At 49.8% G+C, this 19,107-nt stretch overlaps 1 protein-coding gene across 6 annotated transcripts in view; it reads left to right on the top strand.

Moving 5' to 3' along the window:
• The window catches only part of EMP2 (epithelial membrane protein 2), a 61,744-nt gene that overhangs the window by 21,661 nt on the left and 20,976 nt on the right, over positions 1-19,107 (top strand). The window contains exons 2-3 of one of the 6 annotated variants that reach the window (XM_060405748.1): positions 9,933-10,034; positions 13,010-13,083. The exons of 4 other annotated variants lie outside the window; for them this stretch is intronic. The gene's annotated coding sequence lies outside the window, so the exon portion shown is untranslated. The remainder of the gene's footprint in view (positions 1-9,932; positions 10,035-13,009; positions 13,084-19,107) is intronic. One more of the 6 variants, XM_060405746.1, reaches the window with a different exon arrangement.

The following is a 19,107-nucleotide window of genomic DNA, read 5'->3' as shown; positions in this document are numbered from 1 at the left end:
ACCCTTGGATGTTGGCGTCATCTCATCCAGAGAAGAACGGGGGTGGGGTGGGGGTGCTGGGAAGAGGAGGCACCCGTTCTCACCCCAGGAGCGATGGAGCCCGGCTTCCTGCGGGAGTGACCCCAAAGTGCAGTTTTGGCAGGACTGGCCCGTGGCTGGGGATTGTCAGATGCGTCTGGCTCTTGTTAGGGACAGGCCGAGGGGGGGAATCTAAAAATACCCAAGGCAGAGCTGCCACCCAGCAAGAGCATGGCCTGTAACTGGGCAACCACAGTAGCACTAGCTGTCCCCGCTCCAGTCACTGGGGCTCTTCCAGGCGGCTAAGCCCTGGGCAGAGGCTGGGAGGCGTGAGAGTGCCCTGGGCCTCCGTGGGCTAGGATCAGAGTGTTTCAGGGGCATAAGGGCCTTAGTACGGATATGAGAGTTGGACCATAAAGAAGGCTGAGTGCCAAAGAACTGATGTTTTCAAGCTGTGGTGCTGGAGAACATGCTGGAGAGTCCCTTAGACTGCAAGGACATCAAACCAGTCAATCCTAAAGGAAATCAACCCTGATTATTCATCGGAAGGGCTGATGCTAAAGTTGAAGCTCCATTACTTTGGCCACCTGACTTGAAGAGCCGATTTACTGGAAAAGACCCTGATGCTGGGAAAGATTGAAGGCAAAAGGAGAAGAGGGTGACAGAGGATGAGATGATTGGATGGCTTCACTGACTCAATGGACATGAGTTTGAGCAAACTTGGGGAGATAGTGAAGGACAGGGAAGCCTGGCGTGCTGCAGTCCATGGGGTCACAAAGAGTTGAACATGACTTGGCAACTGAACAACAACAACAAAGGGCCTTAAAAAGTCCCAGTGTAACTGCTAGGGATGCTCAGAGGAGGAGTGACTCACCCGGGGTCACTCAGCAGGGTGGCAGCAGTACCTGGACAAGAACTGCGTCTGGGGACTCACTGCCAAGCAGCTGGATGACTGGGAGTTGCCAGTGGGTTCCTAGGCCAGGTCCCCTTATGGTCCCCCAGGTCCCAGGGACCCTTATGGCACGTGTCATCCATCTAAGATGTTGAGTTTCCACACTCATGTGCTGATCAGTGAAAGGTGGGCCAAGAGCCATGCTCAGGTAGTGGGTCACTTCCCACTGGCCTCAGGTCACTCCCAGCCAGAGCTGTTGGGCTCTGGGAATATCATCCATCCTCAGGCAGGAAATAGGAAGACTTGGGGGCTGGAGAAAAGCAGTCTTCCCACCTGAGGACAATTGGTTTGTTCACATGGTATCTCCAGGGCTTAACAAGGAGTTGTTGACCTGAATAGTTAAATTCCCAGGACTCTCACCTTTTTGGGAAGCTGGGCTTCAGTTGATCTAGAAAGGGACTGAAGGTGAAGAGATTCTCCAACTTCCTGCCCTCCTTAGATAACATCAGGTTAGATAACATCAGCTTCTAGAAGCTTCCTAGCACTCCTGGGTCTAGAGCTGAGGGATATAAGCTCTAGATATTTGGATATTTGGTGCCAAAACTGAGCTGAGAAATTTGGGTATGAAACATCTCTCACCCTGCAGGATGCAGAGAGGGACTGGTTAAGTCCCTCAGTGCAAACTGCTTGTAAGCCTAAGATCAACTAAGTTTGTCCAATAGGGAAGTCCCTTTGAAGATTTCCCTTTCTGACCCTTTTGATCACAAACTTCTCTGGAGAGCTTTCTTTCCTTAAAATGAAGTTAGTTAACAATTTTTGCAGTGAATACATGTGACCCAAAGTCTCATTCATCTTATTCTAAGGAATGTTTCCCAAAGTGTATTATCACTGGTGGTAACCAAGATCATTTTTAAAAGTTCATAGTTGAATGTGAAACAAACAAACAAAAAGAGTAATTATGTCTTTTTCTCCATTGATATGAAAAAAAACAGACAGAACACAAACCCATAGTTTTGCTACTGCATAGGGTAAAACACTGAAGTTGATGTTTTAAACTCTAAAGCTTTTTTTTGAAATAATGGAAAGGTGTCATTAATAAACAATGATGATCCTTGGGTTTGGTAAAAATCTTAGTGCAAAAGGGACTGCCTTTGGGGAGATGGCATAAGTGTAAGTGTTAGTCGCTCAGTCCTGTCCGACTTTTTGTGACCCCATGGACTATAGCCTGTCAGGCTCCTCCATCCATGAGATTTTCCAGGCGAGAATATTGGAGTGGGTTGCCATTTCCTTCTCCAGAGATGTTCATCCGTTTGACAACAATCTTGAAATATCTGTGAGCTCCCCGCCCAAGCTCCTCTTCTACAAAGAGGCCCCAACGTTCAGCTTCAGACCTGATGTGCCGCTCAACTTCCGAAGGAGTCTCTGCATCTTTGATGAGGGTCATCATGCCCCCAAATGCCTTGGACGGTTGTTCCGGGGATTGGAAGAGTTGGAATATTGATGTTCATGGAAGTGGCTGAAGGTGTTTGTGGTTTGCTTGAACCAAAGGAAAGCTGAGGGAGCGTCTGGCTTGCCCACTTTCATCCTGATGGCTGTTATCACATGACTCTGGGCAGTGAGCCATGTAGGCAAAGGGGGATTTCGCTCTCTTCGAAGGAGGTTTCAGTCCCATGCAGAAGATGGTGGGTACAAGCATGTATGTGCCAGAAGCGGAGTCACGAGATGGGGTTTCAGGGGAGCCCATGTCATGGTGTGCAAGAGTTTCCTTAAGCCTGTTGGACTGGAGATGGGCTTGGAAGAGTCCCTAGAATCCCCCTGGGCAGTGATGGCTCCGGGTTTGCAGAAAGGAGGGAGAGGAAAGGTAGCGGGTGCAGGCAGAGGTCTTGCTTGGGCTGATGCACGTGTCTCGATAGCTGGCAGTGCACGGTGCAGGAGAGGAGGGCAGGCCTGGGGGCCGAGCCGGATGGCGGAGATGAAGGGGGCTTCCCTGCACATCCTGGTGAACCTGGTTGGCGAGGCAGGAGTGATGACGTTCACACTGCAACACTGGGAAGAAGGAGTGAAAGGGGAAAAGTGGAAGTATCCTAGAAGCAACTAAATACCCAGTGGTCACATTAGGGAGTATTTTGCAGAAGTTAGGGCTTCCCTGGTGGCTCACATGGTAAAGAGGCTGCCTCCAATGCAGGAGACCTGGGTTCAATCCCTGGGTCGGAAAGATCCCCTGGAGGAGGGCATGACAGCCCACTCCAAAATTCTTGCCTGGAGAATTCCATGGATAGAGGAGCTTGGTGGGTTACAGTCCGTGCGGGTCACACGGTCGGACAAGACTGAGCGACTAACGCTTTACAAAAGTTAAAAAAGAGCAAAACTCAGGATCTCCCCTTGGCAGTGCAGTGGTTAAGACTTGCACTCCCAATACAGGATTCTGTCCCTGGCTGGGGAACTAAGATCCCACATGCAGAGTGGCCAAAAAGCATAAAAATAAAAATTAAAAAAAAGACAAGATGCAAGGAGGGTGGGAGGGGTAAAATAGGTGGAGGGGATTAAGAGGCACAAACCTCCAGTTATTAAGTAAATAAGCCACGGGGATATACTGTATTTAGCTATTAGACTTATCATGATGGCTATTTCATAATGTGTGCAAATGTCAAATCACCCTGTAGCACATCTGAAACTAACATATTGCACATCAATTATATTCTCAATCAAAAATTTAAAAATTTAGACCTCAGAGAAAAAACTTGGAGGTTCATCTCTGTGTACCAATGTAGAAAGGTTGATAAGTAACAAAGGTATATATGGGAAAATAGGTTATTTACATAAAAGCAAACTGAAACAGTGTTCCTGTGGCCTCATATGTGTTACATGTATGCAAGGAAAGTGACTGGAAGGACATATCAGAATCAATCAGTGTGGCTACCCGTGGAGAGGAAGGAATGGACTGTGGGACTCCAGTCTTGTTTGTTTCTGAGAAAATATATTTAAGAGTTACGTAAGTGTGGTGGTGGTGGTGGTGGTGGGGCAGTTGCTAAGTCATGACTGCTCCTCGGTCCATGGGATTTCCCAAGCAAGAGTCCTGGAGTGGGTAGCCATTCCCTTTTCCAGGGAATCTTCCTGACCCAGGGGTGGAACCTGGGTCTCCAGCATTGCAGGTGGGTTCTTTACTGTCTGAGCCACCTAGGAAGCCCTAATATGTGTCCGTGAAGTTCAGGAATAATGAAATAGTCTTCCTGAATTTGGTAAGCAGTGTGAGTTTTGCAGGTTTGGAGTGGGGAGCTTTTAGAGGTGGGGTGGGGGCAATGGTAGACAGACTAGGTGGGGGCTGTGTTACAATTCAATGGCAGGGTAGCCAGGACATGTACCATTCAGCCTCCATGGAACGTGCCCCTGGAAACGTCCCTCTGTGTACCTCTCCTGGCCGTGATGGTTTTCCGTCTGGATGCTGTTAACAGACAAGTGGTAGTTTGCGGAGGGGGTAATGTGGTACATTTAGGGTGTGTTAAGAATCCACCTGCAGTGCAGGAGATGAAAGAGACTCAGGTTTGATCCTTGGGTTGGGAAGATCCTCTGGAGTGGGAAATGGCAGCCCACTCCAGTATTCTTGCCTGGAGAGTTCTGTGGATAGAAGATCCTGGTGGGCTGCAGTCCATGGGGTCGCACAGTGGGACACGACTGAGCGCGCACATACAATAGGGCCATTATGAGATCCCTGGAAGGGTGTCCAGCAGACCATTAGGAGTGGCAGTCTGGGGCTTTGAAGAGAATTCAGAGAGACACATAAAGGATCTGGAACTGTGCTTTCGGTTGGTGTTTGAGAATGGAGGAGAAAATGACTTACATTTTGCCAGTGTTAACAGCGGTAATTTGCCATAGCATTTACAGGGTGCAAAGCAGTTTGGGCCACTTGCTTTGCAGCGTCTATCTCATTTATAATGAATAACAACCCTCTGGGGTTAGGAGTATCATTATCTCTGCCCAATAGATGAAACGGAGTCTTAAGAATTTTGCGTTAGGGTTTGAATCCTAGTCTTGTAGACCCTGGGGGTTTCTCAGGTGGCTCAGGGGTAAAGAATTCTCCTGTCAGTGCAGAAGAGGAGGGTTCAATCCCTGGGTTGGGAAGATCCCCTGAAGAAGGAAATGGCAACCCACTCCAGTATTCTTGGCTGGGAAATCCCATGGACAGAGGAGCCTGGTGGGCTATGATCCATAGGGGTCGTGAAGAGTCGGACTTGACTTAACAACCGAACAACAATAAACTCTCAGACTCTGCAGACCCTGTTCCATTGGATGGTTGGTTGGGTCCCATGACATCCCTCTCTTTGACAGACATCTGAGTCCTCTTGAAAAAATCCTGGTCCTTTGGGCCAAGAAAGTGTCTTTCCTGCCAATGTGTTGATGGATGTCTTAGAGGCCTGTGTTCTTCCTCTCAAGTCAACTTTCTCAGTCCTGAGGGTCCTGGACCACATGAGGGTCCTCTGCCTTTAACAGCCTGGTCACAGACAGCAGAACTCACCCCCACCTCTGCCCTGGGCAAAGCCATCTTGATTCCTGTGTTTCAGATGTGTGTGTGGAATGGAGAAGGAATCCTCTTTCTAAGCAGCGATCACTTCCATTACTTCCGACGGTCTTTGTTTGAGGGACCAGCTCTTTTGAGTTCCCAGGGGTTTCTCCAGCACCCTCTAGCACAGAGCTAAGTATGCAGTGCGTGCTCAGTTGTATTCGATGCTTTGCGAGCCCCTGAGCTGTAGCCCGCCAGGGTCCTCTGTCCGTGGGATTCTCTAGTGAAGAATACTGGAGTGGCTTGCCATTTCCTCCCCCAGGGGATCTTCCCTGCTCAGGGATTGAACCCGTGTCTCTTGTGTCTCCTGCACTGGCAGGCGTGTTCTTTACCACTGAGCCACCTGGGAAGGGTGCAGTAGGTGCTCAGTAAGTCTCTGCTGTGTGACTAGTTGAGGGAGGGCATCCCCCCAGGAGTCCCTGGTTTGCCTGCTTTTCAGCCCACCCCCGGGAGGAGTGGCAGAAGTGAGGCCCCCTGCCTTGGATGAGAAGCGGGCAGGAGGCTGCAGGGGTGGAGACGGGCAGCGTGGGGAAGGGCTGAGGGCAGCTGCTCCCCTCCCCGCCTGCCGCAGTTGGTTCAGCCCCAAGTGGCACAGTCAGCATCCCTCTATGTCAGCATGACATGGGGTCACATTCTTCTAGGCCAGAGCCCGAAAGAGGCTTAATCATCGGCCCTCCCAGAGTGCGGTCTGCACACCCACAGGCATTTGGAGATGATTTCTGTAGCATACAGGCAATGTTACAAACTGTAATACGCTCTTTTTTTTTTTTTTCATGTATTACTAAAATGTCAGTCACTTGGCAAGTGATACTGACTTTCCCTTTACAGTATAATACACGTTGAAGGGGCTTCCCTGGTGGCTCAGTGGTAAAGAATCTGCCTGCCGATGCAGGAGATGTGAGAGACTCGGGTTGGATCCCTGGGTCAGGAAGATCCTCTGGAGGAGGAAATGGCAACCCACTCCAGTATTCTTGCCTGGAAAATTCCCTGGCCAGAGAAGCCTGGTGGGCTACAGTCTATGGGGTTGCAAAGAGTCAGACACGACTGAGCACGTATCACTACCACAAAATAGTGAGTATAACTGTCTGTGCTCCTGTTTTCATTTCCCTGGGGTACTTACCCAGGAGTGGAATTGCTGGGTGCTATGCTAACCAGATGGCGAAGTGGTAAAGAATCCACCTGCTAATGGAGGAGACGCAAAAGACGCAGGTTCGATCCCCTGGGAGATCCCCTGGAGGAGGTAATGGCAACCCACTCCAGTGTTCTTGCCTGGAAAATGCCATGGACAGAGAAGCCTGGCGGGCTGCCGTCCACGGGGTCATAAAGACTTGGACACGACTGAGACATGTACACAGATGGTAACTCTGTGTTTAATTGTTTGAGGACCAGCTAGACTTCCCCACAGTGGCTGCAGCATTTTACACTCCCAACAGCACTGGATGAAGTTTCCCTGCTTCCCCACGTTTTAATTCCGTGCCCAGCCCTGTCCTGGCTCCTGAGAAACTTCCACTGGTGGAATTCCTAGAGGTCTAGAGCAGGTTGCAGGGGGGCGGGCTCCTGGGTTTAAGGAAGGGCCCACCAAAGGTTCTGGGCTGGGCTGGGCCCAGCTGAGTAGGCGGGGGGATGGCGGGGAGGAAGGAAGGGCACATGGGGACCACCTGCGAGAACTGGAAACCGTGGAAGGCAGAGCCCTCCATAGCGCTGTTTTCTGCAGGACCCTGGACTGATTCTAGGTGCTGCTGGATACCACATCATCTTGTAGTGTGTTGGTCTCTCAGTTGTGTCTGACTCTTTGTGACCCCATGGACTGTAGCCTGCCAGGCTCCTTTGTCTGGCAGGAATTCTCCAGGCTTGAATACTGGAGTGTGTTGCCATTCCCTTCTCCAGGGGATTTTCCCAATCCGGGGATGGAACCTGGGTCTCCTGCATTACAGACAGATTCTTCACCATCTGAGCCACCAGGGAAGTCACTCGGTGACAAGGTGGTTCTCTTTTCAGTTGTCTCTCGGCTCTTCTGATTCCATCAAGGGGAACATTCCTCTCTGACTGTAATTTTCCTTCTTTTTTTTTTAAAGCTGTATTTCTTTTTATTAGTCACAGTATCACAGGCGGTATGCACTCTTTGTGTCTGGCTTCTTTGACTCAGCATAAGGTTGTGTGAATCATCCATGATGTGCGTGTAGTACCTACTTGTAGCTCCTTTTATTCCTTTTTCATTGCCGAGTAGCGTTCCATTTTATGGCCATGTCACACTCTGGCTTTGGGTGTGTGTGTGGTCATGACACATGCTTGCAGAGTCTAGTTCCCTGACCAGGGACTGAACCTGGGCCTGCTGCAGTGAAAGTGTGGAGCCTCAACCACTGGGCCACCAGGGATTCCATCAGGGGGAAGACGCTTCTTCAATTCTAGTTTTCCTTCTTTAACCAGACAGACAGACCAGGTCTCCACACAGCCTTTTGGAGGACAACAACATTGAACCAGAACATGTGAAATTTTTTTAGTGGGGGTGGCTATTAATTTTCTCAATCAATCGATATGGCAGGTCATGCTGATTTCCCATTCCCAGGGAGCCAGAAGATTTCTTCTTGAAATACCTGTATTTATCTAATAGAGTGGATTTATTTCATGACAAATATGGAGTAAAATCTTACAGTGGTACTCAGGAAGGAGGTAAGCTGATGACTGGAGTTCTTCTAATGTTTAGAGCTCAGTTCTCAGGTGCTATGTCAGGAAGTGGTGAGGTCTCCAGTCCTGGGGCTCATACACGTGGAGACTGGTTGCTATAAAAATCATCCAGGCAGAGGCCGGGGCAGGGGTGATTCTGTACGATCACACAGCACCCGTAGCTGAGACTGCGTGAGTCTGTGATTCTCATTGTGTGGGGTCCACTTCCCAATTCCACGGCTGGATGCTTGTCATAGCTGCAGATGGAGATCATCAGAGGTGGCCCAGCTGGACGGGCAGGAGGTCTGGGGGGCTGCCCTTCCTTCCAGCCAGGCAATCTCACAGTCCCCCCCAACACCCCGGGGCATGCTGGTGGGGATATGTTACAGGGTGATTCCAAGTTCATGGGGATCACGCCCCAGCTGGCTCAGCATCTGTCCCGATCTAGGATGTTTAACAGAGGGCATCCCTTCCTTTTGTTCCTTTTTCATTGCTGAGTAGCATTCCATTTAATGGCTGCATCACACCCTGGTATTGTGTGTGTGTGGCCACCACATGGCTTGTGGGATCTGGTTCCCTGACCAGGTTCCCTGACCTAATTAAAGGGCATGGCCTGCCAGCTCTCGGGTTAGCGAGTCTGTGTGGGCTGCATAGGTATCCCAAAGGAGAGCTGCTATTTAGTCGGGGTTCTCCAAGAGACAGAGCCGGCAGAATGTGTATACATTTGTGTGGCAGAGGATGCGATGGTGAGATAGCATCACTGACTCAGTGGACATGAATTTGAGCAAACTTCAGGAGATAGTGAAAGGCAGGGAAGCCTGGTGTACATGGTGTACATGGGGTTGCAATGAGCTGGACATGACTTAGTGACTTCACAACAACAACCACGGTATACGTGTGTGTATACAATGCTCTCCATATGGAGACAGGTGTATTTTTAAGGAACTGGCTTATGCAGTTATGAAGGCTGCTGCTGCTAAGTCCTTTCAGTTGTGTCCAACTCTGTGCGACCCCGTAGGTGGCAGCCCACCAGGCTTCCCTGTCCCTGGGATTCTCCAGGCAAGAATACTGGAGTGGGTTGCCATTTCCTTCTCCAATGCATGAAAGTGAAAAGTGAAAGTGAAGTCGCTCAGTCGTGTCTGACCCTCAGCGACCCCATGGACTGCAGCCTTCCAGGCTCCTCCGTCCAGGGGTTTTCCAGGCAAGAGTGCTGGAGTAGGGTGCTGCAAGTCCAAAATCAGTGGGGTAGGCTGGCAGGCTGGGAACCCAGGGGAAAGCTGATGCTGCAGTTCAGCTCCAAAGGGTGCTGGGGGGGTGGTGGTAGTGAATGTAAGTGTTTTGTTCTATTTGAACCTTCAAATGATCAGATGAGACCCACCCACATTATGGAGGGCAATCTGCTTTACTCAAAGCCCACTGATTTAAATGCTCATCTCATCCAGAAACACCCTCACAGAAACCCTATGGCCCAGCCAAATTGACACAGAAAACTAACCATCACAGATGCTGCAGGTGGGCTAGACTCACAGCATTAAATAAGATAGTGCTGTGCTGTGCTTAGTTGCTCAGTCACGTCCAACTCTTTGCAACCCCATGGACTGTAGCCCACCAGGCTTCTCTGCCTGTGGGGATTCTCCAGGCAAGAACACTGGAGTGGGTTGCCATGCCACTCCAGGGATCTTCTTGACCCAGGGATCAAACCCAGGTCTCCCGAAGCCCTTTTAAAATCATTCCTTTTAAAATTCCCTCCAAACCCTCCAAGGAGGAAACCTCAGTTTTGTGCTATTATGTCTTTAACAGAACTTCCCAAGCACATGGGATGTCCTGTTGCTTCAGCAAAGAAGGAGAAAGAGAGCCTTGGACTCAGAATTTTGAGCAGCAACAGTTTCTCGCTGGAACTGAGTAATGTTCTGTTTCCATTGTGTATTTCTTTCCTCCTCATCAACTGCCACCTTTCCATGTTGGTTGTGATATAGGGTTTCCTTTTGTAAAGAGGTACGTTTAAAAAGTGAGCAGGCTGCTGGTAACACAGGTGGTACACAGATACACCAGAGATGTTGCACGTGGCGCAGGAATGACAGGTTTGGAGGGACATTGACACAAGCACAGGGAGGACGGTGCCTGAGGAGCCCATACCTGTCCACACGGCTTGAGCTACCTGTTGTCTGTACTTCTTCCCTGCTGGAGACAGCTGGGCGGTTTATTTCCCCTGGGTGACTGCCCCCCGAGAATGGCAGTGGATGAGGGGAGGATGCTGACTCGGGACGGGAAAGGTCTGGGGGTGGCTGTTCTAGGAACTCCTTGGCCATGGTGGTGGCTGTGATTGGTGCCTGTACGTAGCACTCGTTGGGTGCCAGATGCTGTTCTAAGCACTTTCAGCCTATTATCTCCCAGTGTCCCTAGGAGGTGGGCGTATCATGGTCATTCCCATTGTACAGATGAGAAAACTGAGGCACCAGGTTGTTAGGCTGCTAGACTGCGGTCCAGTCTGGCTCTGTTTATGCTCTTCTGTGTTTTGCACATATTACTTCCTGCTCATCTTCTCCCCTTTGTCCCCTTCATGTGTTAACTTACCTGGAGGTGGAGGCCTGGCTTTCTGGTCCTGGGGCTCCCTGGGTCTGGCCAAGTTACAAGCATTGATTCCCAGTCCCTAACTTGCTGGCAGAATTCACCCAGTTTTAAATGACAGTTTAGGAAAGATGGAAAAGCTGTTAAAGTGAGCACCACTGATCTGGGGATTACTTGGAAGTAACTAACGCAAGATGCTCTGTGAAGGGAAGGACATCCCTAACCTGATGGCTGTGAGGATGACAAGCACCCCGAGCCTGACACTTGCCTCACCTCAGCCACTTAATCCAAATGACATATTGTGTGCCTGCAGGTCCCAGCCCGCTCTGAGCTGGGGTGAGGGTGTGTTGGGTGGCATAATTATAGGGAGCTCCTTGGATGACAGCAGCCAACAGGGAACCCTTTAATTGATGGGGTCAGACAGCAGTCATTGTCAGAATGGTGGTTATTAGCTCTTCTGCCAAAGCTGTGCAAATTAGCAGACACTCACCAAGTGTTTGCTGAGTAACTTTGGGCACTGGGGATAAGTAAGGCGTGGTATCTGTCTTTGAGGAACCCTGAATCTAAGAACATAGTGTTTCTGTTGTATCAGTTAGCTCTTGCTGTGTAACAAACCATCCTGAAATGCACAGGCACATCCCAATTCATTGCCCTTCGCTTGATTGCACTTTGCAGATTCTGTGTTTTTGTACAGATTAAAGGTTTGTGGCCACCCCACACTGAGCAAGTCTGTCAACACCATTTTCCCAACAGGGTTTGCCCACTTTGCATGTATCGCATTTTGATAATTCTCTCAATATTTCAAACTTTTTCACTGTTACTATATTCGTTATGTGATCTGTGATCTTTGATGTTACGACCACGATTTGCTAGTCTCAGATGATGGTCGCTTCCCTGGTGGTTCAGGCAGTAGAACGTCTGCCTGCAATGCGGGAGACCCGGGTTCGATCCCTGGGTCAGGAAGATCCCCTGGAGAAGAAAATGGCAACCCACTCTAGTACTCCTGCCTGGAAAATTCCATGGACGGAGGAGCCTGGTAGCCTACAGTCCATGGGATTGCAAGGAGGTGCACACGACTGAGCAACTTCACTTCAGATGATGGTCAACAACTTTTGTAGTAGAGTGTTTTAAAATTAAGGCATCTACATTGTTTTTCTTTTAGGCATCATGCTGTTGCACACTTAATAAACTACAGTGTAGTGTAAACATAGCTTTTAAAAAATAACTTTGTTTTTAATATGTATTTATTTTGGCTGTGCTGGGTCTTTGTTGCTGCCCACAGGCTTTCACAGGCTTTCTTTAGCTGTGGCAAGCAGGGACTGCTCTCAAACTGCGGTGCACATGGGCTTCCCATCGCAGTGACTGCTCTTATTTCAGAACACGGGCTCCTGAGTACATGCTCAGTGGTCGTGGTGTACAGGCTTAGTTGCCCTGAAACATGTGGGATGTTAGTTCACTGACCAGGGATCAAACCTCTGTCCCCTGCCTTGGCAGGCAGATTCTTAACCTGCGGACCACCAGGGAAGTCCCATTTAACTTTTATGTGCACTGGGAAACAAATTGACTCACTTTATTGCGGTATTTGCTTTATTGAGGTGGTCTGGAACTGAGCCTGTAATATCTCGGAGGTCATAATGTCTTAAAAGAGAAAACATTTATTTAGTTCACGATTCTGCAGGTGGGCAGTACTGGGTTGGCTCTGCGGGGCTGTCTCCATCTCTGTGGCCAGCTGGGGGGTCAGCTAGGAGCTGGCTGGTCTTGGGAGCCCCTTGCTGGAGAAAAGCTCATCTCTGCTCCATGCAGTCTCCTACCATCCATCAGGCCAGGCTGGGCTCGCTCCTGTGGTAGCTGAGACAGGATGTACGTGAGGTCTCTTGAGTCCTGCGCTCCGAACTGGCCCTTTTGCTGCCTTCTGTGGATAAAAGAAATCACCCAGGTTCAGTGGGTGGGGAAATAGAGATTCCACTTCTTAATAAGAGGATTCGATTTGCTAATAACATTTTGTTAAAACCTTTTGCACATATGAACATGAGAAATATTGGTCTGTATTTTTCCTGTTGTGGAATGTGTTGCCTGGTATGAGGATCAGGGTGATCTCTGCAGGCCTCATAGAATGAATTGGGAGCCATTCCCTCCTCTTAAATTTTTTTGGAATGTGTGTGTAGAGTTGGTATTGATGTTGTTGACATTTAGTCGCTAAGTCGTGCTTGACTCTTTGCAATCCCATGGACTGTAGCCCTCCAGGGTCCTCTGTCCATGGGATTTCTCAGGCAAGAATACTGCAATGGGTTGCCATTTCCTTCTTCAAGAGATCTTCCTGACCCAGGGATCGAACCCGTATCTCCTGCGTTGGCCGGCAGATTCTTTACCACTGGGCCACCAGGTAAGTCCACCAGGTATTATAATAATACCACCAGGTATTATTCTTCCTTAAATGTTTGACAGAATTCACCAGTGAAACCATCTGGGCCTGGAGTTTTCTCTTTGGGAAAGGACTCCAGAGCCTTGATAAATACTTCTTTCTTCTTGTATGGCCAAACGGGAAGGGAAAAGTCTGGCTCCACTTCTTTATTTACTTATTTTTCAGTATGTGTTTTTCTGTTGAAGTGTAGTTGATTTACAATGTTTATTAACATTTTTGACTTAGCACAGCCCCTTGAAATCTGGCTCCTCTCACCCCTCCTTTTCTGCCTTCTTCCTTCCTTCCTTCAGCGCATTTATTGAGCACCGTCTATAACCAAGGCACTGTTCTAAGTGCTGAGAACACTGACCTGCAGAATCTGCTGGGTCCCTGACATGGTGGCGGGGAGATAGTTAACCCCCAGATGACAAGGAGGAGGGAAATAAAGAAGGGCTTTAGTTCACTTCACTAAAATGGTTACAAGTTTGCCAGTGAGCTGACTTTCCATCCTGATGCCTTTTTCCTACTCTCTTGGCTTTCGGGCTCCACCCTCGGCTCTCGGTTTCCCCGTCCCCTCCCCTCTCCCAGCCCTTCCTCCCTGGTGCTGTTTCACAGTTACTAGCGGCTGTGTCTCCCATCCAGCTCACAACGCGGGGATTTCTTTTCCCAGCTCCCATTTTCCTGTGGGTGATGGTGCTACCCATATTTTCAACTGTCCCAGGAGCATCTCCACAGCTGGTAACTGGACATTTCTACCACCAATGACCTGTTCCCCTCATCCTTCAAACTGCTCCTCCTGCTCTGAGCCAAGGACATTAGCAGAGCCAGCATCTACTCTGAGCCCCCAGAATCCTTTGCCTGATCCACCACCCATCACGTTTTTATCTTTATCTGGACCCTCTCCCTTTCCTTTTTAATAAATTAATTTTTAAAAACGTTTAATTTTGTATTGGGGTACAACGTTAAGATAGATTTAGGTGAACAACGAAGGGACTCAGCCATGCATATACGTGTATCCATTCTCCCCCAAGCTCCCCTCCCATCTAGGCTGCCACATAACATTGAGCAGAGTTCCCTGCAGGACTTCCCTGGTGGCTGAGACAGTAAAGAGTCTGCCTGCAATGCAGGAGACCCGACTTTGATCTCTGGGTCGGGAAGATCCCCTGGAAAAGGAAATAGCAACCCACTCCAGTATTTTCGCCTGGGAAATCCCATGGGTAGAGGAGCCTGGTTAGGCTAAAGTCCACGGGTTGCAAAGAGTCAGACGCGACTTAGGGAGTAAACAACATACAGTAGGTCCTTGCTGGTTATCCATTTTACATATAGCAGTGTAGGCAAGGACCCTGTTCTTTTCTCACTGGGGCTTCTCCAGCAGCTTCCCCAGTTCTCCTCCTCCTCACCCATCCTTCTGATCGTGGAATGTTTTTCCTCTAGAGATAAGTCTTATTCCTTTCCTACTTCAAAGCCTACCCCATCTCCCCACTGCCTCTAGGGTAACACTCAAACTTCCAAGCCCCATCGAGCTTCTCACCCAGCGTGAAGTTCTGGCTCAGCCCGGGGCCCTGCCCAGCTCTTCTCAGGCTCACTCTGGTGATACTTCTGCGCCTCAGAGCATCCTGTTCCCTTTGCCTGTAACACCCTGTCCCCATGGCTCTGCCTGGCAAGCCGCCCAGCCTCTGAGACCCAGCCCAGTTGTCACTTCTTCCATGAAGCCTCAGATGCTGCCCCCACCCTAACACGGGGCTAGTCACCCCTTCCTCTGCGTTCTCAGAGCATGCAGGTCATCACCTCGTGCTTATTTGTTTATATGTCCCGTTCTTTATGTACCAGGCAGCTCCCAGGAGCTGCGGAGCCTGCCTTTCTCACCCCTGTGTCACCAGGACCTGGGAATTGGTGGACACTCCGTGAATGCTGGTTGCCTGATTAACTGTTCCTTTTAAAAACAATAGAGCACCTACTGCTGATTCATGTTGATATATATCAGAAACCAACACAATATTGTAAAGCAATTATCCCTCAATTAAAACTACATAAATTAAAAAATAAACAATGGGGGAATTCCCTGGCAGTTCAGGGGTTAGGACTCCATACTTCACTGCCAGGGACCTGGGGTTCAATCCCCGATCAGAAAAGAAGACACCCCCTCCAAAAAATGGGTGACAGGCTAGTGATCTGAAGGCTGGGGTTTGAGCCCTGGCTCTGCCACCTGCTAACTGGATGATGGGGACGAAGCCCTCAACTTGACTTCTCGCCTGCAAAGTGGATCCTAGTCCTTGCCCATCCTTTTGACGGAGCTGTCACTTCACTGACAGGTATTTATCCCGTGTGCAGTGAAGAGAAGTGCTTTCAGCCTGGAGGACTCATGAGTGACTTTGTGCTCTGCTTCCCATGTCCCAGTGTGTGTCACAAAGCGTGTCCCAGAGTGAGGGCAGATAGTGATGACCAGCCTCCAAAGCCACGTGTGGACCCAGGACTTTGGACCGATCTCTTGATCAGGCTACCTGGATCCCAAAAGGGAAAAGAAATTCAGATTTAGGGTGGGCAAGACTTAGGGTTTCTCTGATGCTAGATTGTCTCTCTTCAGATCCCAGCCCCAGCCTCTGCTAGCTTTGTAACCTTCTAGAAGGCGCTTAACCTCTCTGAGCCTTAGTTTCTTTGCCTAACTATAGCACCTATATCATAGCTGGTTTTGTGAAGAATGCCAAGGTAATGCACAGAATGAGCTTAGAACAGTGCCTGTCGCATTCCAGGCAATAAATATCAGCTATCGTTATTGTCAATGCCATGGTTATCATTATTCCAGTGGATTGAAAGGCTCAGGCCTGCACAGATAGAACCATCCTCAGTGGCTTCTGCCCTGGAGCACCGCCAAATCCCAATGTCCTCGGCCTGTTGCCATATTTGGACAGAGCCAAGCGTTGGCTTTGTGCCCAGAAACCCCAACCACAGTGAGCACAAAGCAGGGCCGCCCGGGCACAAAGGGCTTCCGCCATCCCCAGGTCATCTCGGACGCCTGGTGATTCCAGGCTGGCTGGTGTCCACATACGAGGGCAGGAGGCGGAGCTGACCTCTGCCTTCCTGAAAACAGGCCAAAGCCGCCATTCCCTCTGAGTGCCAGGGGAGCTGGGCTGCGGGTGCTTCCAGCCAGCCTGGGGGGGAACTGCCAGCTTCAAAGTGGGCCTGGGGGTGCCCCTGGCTGCGTGGCCTTCCCTGGCCTGCTGGGTGGGAGCTGTGGGCGGAGCCCTGCTGGGCTGGGGGACCTCAGACACCAAACATTGTGGGTCTGTTTTGCAAAGTTCTAGACCTCAGGACTCTCCTTTTGCTTACAATTCTGGGAAAAGGCTGCAGCTCAGCTGAGAATGGGCCATGGCGTAAATGGTCGGAAGAACCCCTGAGGGCGGGGTTGGAATCAAGTGGACAAGTGGTCATCTCACAGTGTGTTCTCACCCGGGGGGAAGCCGCCACCCTCTGGCTCCCCTGCACGTCATGACCGAAGCCAAAGCAGCTTCCTTTAGCTGCAGCAGCCAGGGCCGTGCTGGGGGGGCTTGCGTTTTTGTGAAGGAGAGGAGGGGAGGGGACACTCACATCGCCCTGGGGAAGCTCCCTTGGCCTCTCTTCACCTGAAAGACCCTGCTGGTGATGTCCCACCATAAACAACACATAAGATGGTGCTTCTGGGGGGGATGGGGGGGCCAGGGAGTCAGCAGCAGGACCTTCACACCCAGCGCTGGACGTGCAGCACACACACAGGGATGCAGACACAGAGACACACAGAGGCACATAAACACACACAGAGACACACACACAGAGACAGAGACAAATACACAGACACACACAGAGACACAGACACAAACACACAGACACAGACACAGAGACACACAGAGACGCAGACACAGAGACAGAGACACACAGACACACATAAACACACACACACACAGACACAGACACACGCAGATACATATACAGAGAGACATACACATACAGACACAAATACACAGACACGTACAGACACAGATACATATACAGAAACATACACACAGAGACACACACATAGACACACACAGAAGCACACACAGACACAGACAAATACACAGACACACACACAGACACCTATACACAGAGACACACACACAGACACACATGCACACAGACACAAATACAGACACATACACACACAGAGACACAGACACACACACACACATAGAGACAGAAGACACACACACAGACCCAAACACATTTCAAGCAAAGCCAGGTCCAAGGTGTAACAGGAGGGCACCTCTGCCTAGGAAGCATTGAGGAGATGCCAGTTATTGGTGTATCCTGGTTGCTATCTGAGGTCTGGAGGGACATTTCTGGGAGTACCGTCCTTTATCCCAAACCATCAGCCTTTTTTCTTTTTAAACCATCAGCCTCTGGAAGTTGAAATTCGCTGACCCATGCACACTGCATGCTGGGCAGAACCCCCAGGGCCCACCCCTGCTCCTGGCGCCCCTCCCCTCCGCCCCCCTCCCTCCAGGGTGATGCCCAGAGGACGCTCGCTCCTGCTCAAAGAAGCACATTTGCTCCTCCTGCTATTCCAGCTCCTGATTCTTTTTCCTTAAAAACATCTGAAGTTCTAGTATCTTGTGTTCTCTATTATTTCATGCGATTATTTTTATGGCTGTTTTGTAGAATGGGGAGTAGTTAGGCCTTCAGTCTGAACTTACTTTGCCATGATTCCTACACGGCACCTAAATCAAGGTGGGGGATCCAGGTGAGACATCCCACCTGAGCTTCTGCGTGGAAAGGAGGCACACTGTGATAAATTTAGAAAACAGAACGGACTCCATTCTCTTGTGTCTGAATAAATCCCCTTCAAGGAAAAGCTCTATCCAAAGTCCACACCAATCTCAGAGCAGATCAATAAAGACAACACACGCTTCAGCTGGGCTGAAGAAGTAATGGGATTAAGAGTGCAAGAAACTCTATTTTTAGTACAAATGACAACTTAAGCATGGTTTTTAATCAAGCCCTCTCTTGATTAACACAGTCACATCTCTACTTTAGCTAATGGCCAGGGCAGAGAGACACTGCCTTCCAAAATCCCTCCTGCCTCATACAGAGGTTGCGGGAAATCCAGCCAAAGGGAAGGATACAAAGATGACCTGGGGGACTTCCCTGGTGCCAGTGGTTAAGAATCTGCCATCCAACGTGGGGGATGTGGGTTCAATTCTTGGCCAGGGAACTAAGACCCCCATGCCATGGGGCAACTAAGCCTGTGCACCGAAACTGCTCAGCCCTCACGCCACAGCTAGAGGGAAGCCCATGTGCCACAACAAAGATCCAACACAGCCAAATAAACGAATGTTTTAAAACAGATGACTTGACGCTGCCTGTGGCCTGTTGCCTTACTTTCATTAAGCCCTAAGCGTGGGAGACAGGAAAGCAGGTGGCAGGGCGAACGTCCCAGATTTGGAGTTGGAAAAAGAGGGGTTAGAGTCTGTGAACTTTGGTGAATCGTGTGACGCCTTTGTGAGCCTCAGTCTTTCATCTGTAAAATGGGGATAATGACACCTTGCTCTGCCAGCTTCAGAGGGTTGACCCAGAGATCCAATGCAAGATACACATTGTAAACTGCAACTTGACCTTTAATCATGAGGAGTCTCATTTCGTGTGGGTTGCCCCTCTGGGCACCACCCCCTCCCCAGGGGGCTTTATCTCCTACTCATCTTGATGCTGGCATCCTGTGCCCTGGACACAGGAGAAGATTTGCTGGTCTCTGTCCTGTGACAGTGGAAGCTGCTGAGGCTGCACCTGACAGAGGGCAGAGGAGGACAGAGTTGGGAGAGAGGGACTGCTGGAGATAGCATCCTGCAAAGGAGGAGTCGAATCACAGGCCCTTAACTGAAACCCTGCATTACTTTGTGTCTGGGGTTCTGCAGAAGTCTTGGAATGATGAGAAGTTTATAAGAACTGAAGAAATGGGGGACATAGATGGAGCCACAGAGGGAGCAGGGAAAAGACGAT

The sequence above is a fragment of the Ovis aries genome, chromosome 24 (genome assembly GCF_016772045.2).
Source record: "Ovis aries strain OAR_USU_Benz2616 breed Rambouillet chromosome 24, ARS-UI_Ramb_v3.0, whole genome shotgun sequence".
NCBI lineage: Eukaryota > Metazoa > Chordata > Mammalia > Artiodactyla > Bovidae > Ovis > Ovis aries.
This window is presented reverse-complemented; position numbering and strand designations above follow the sequence as displayed.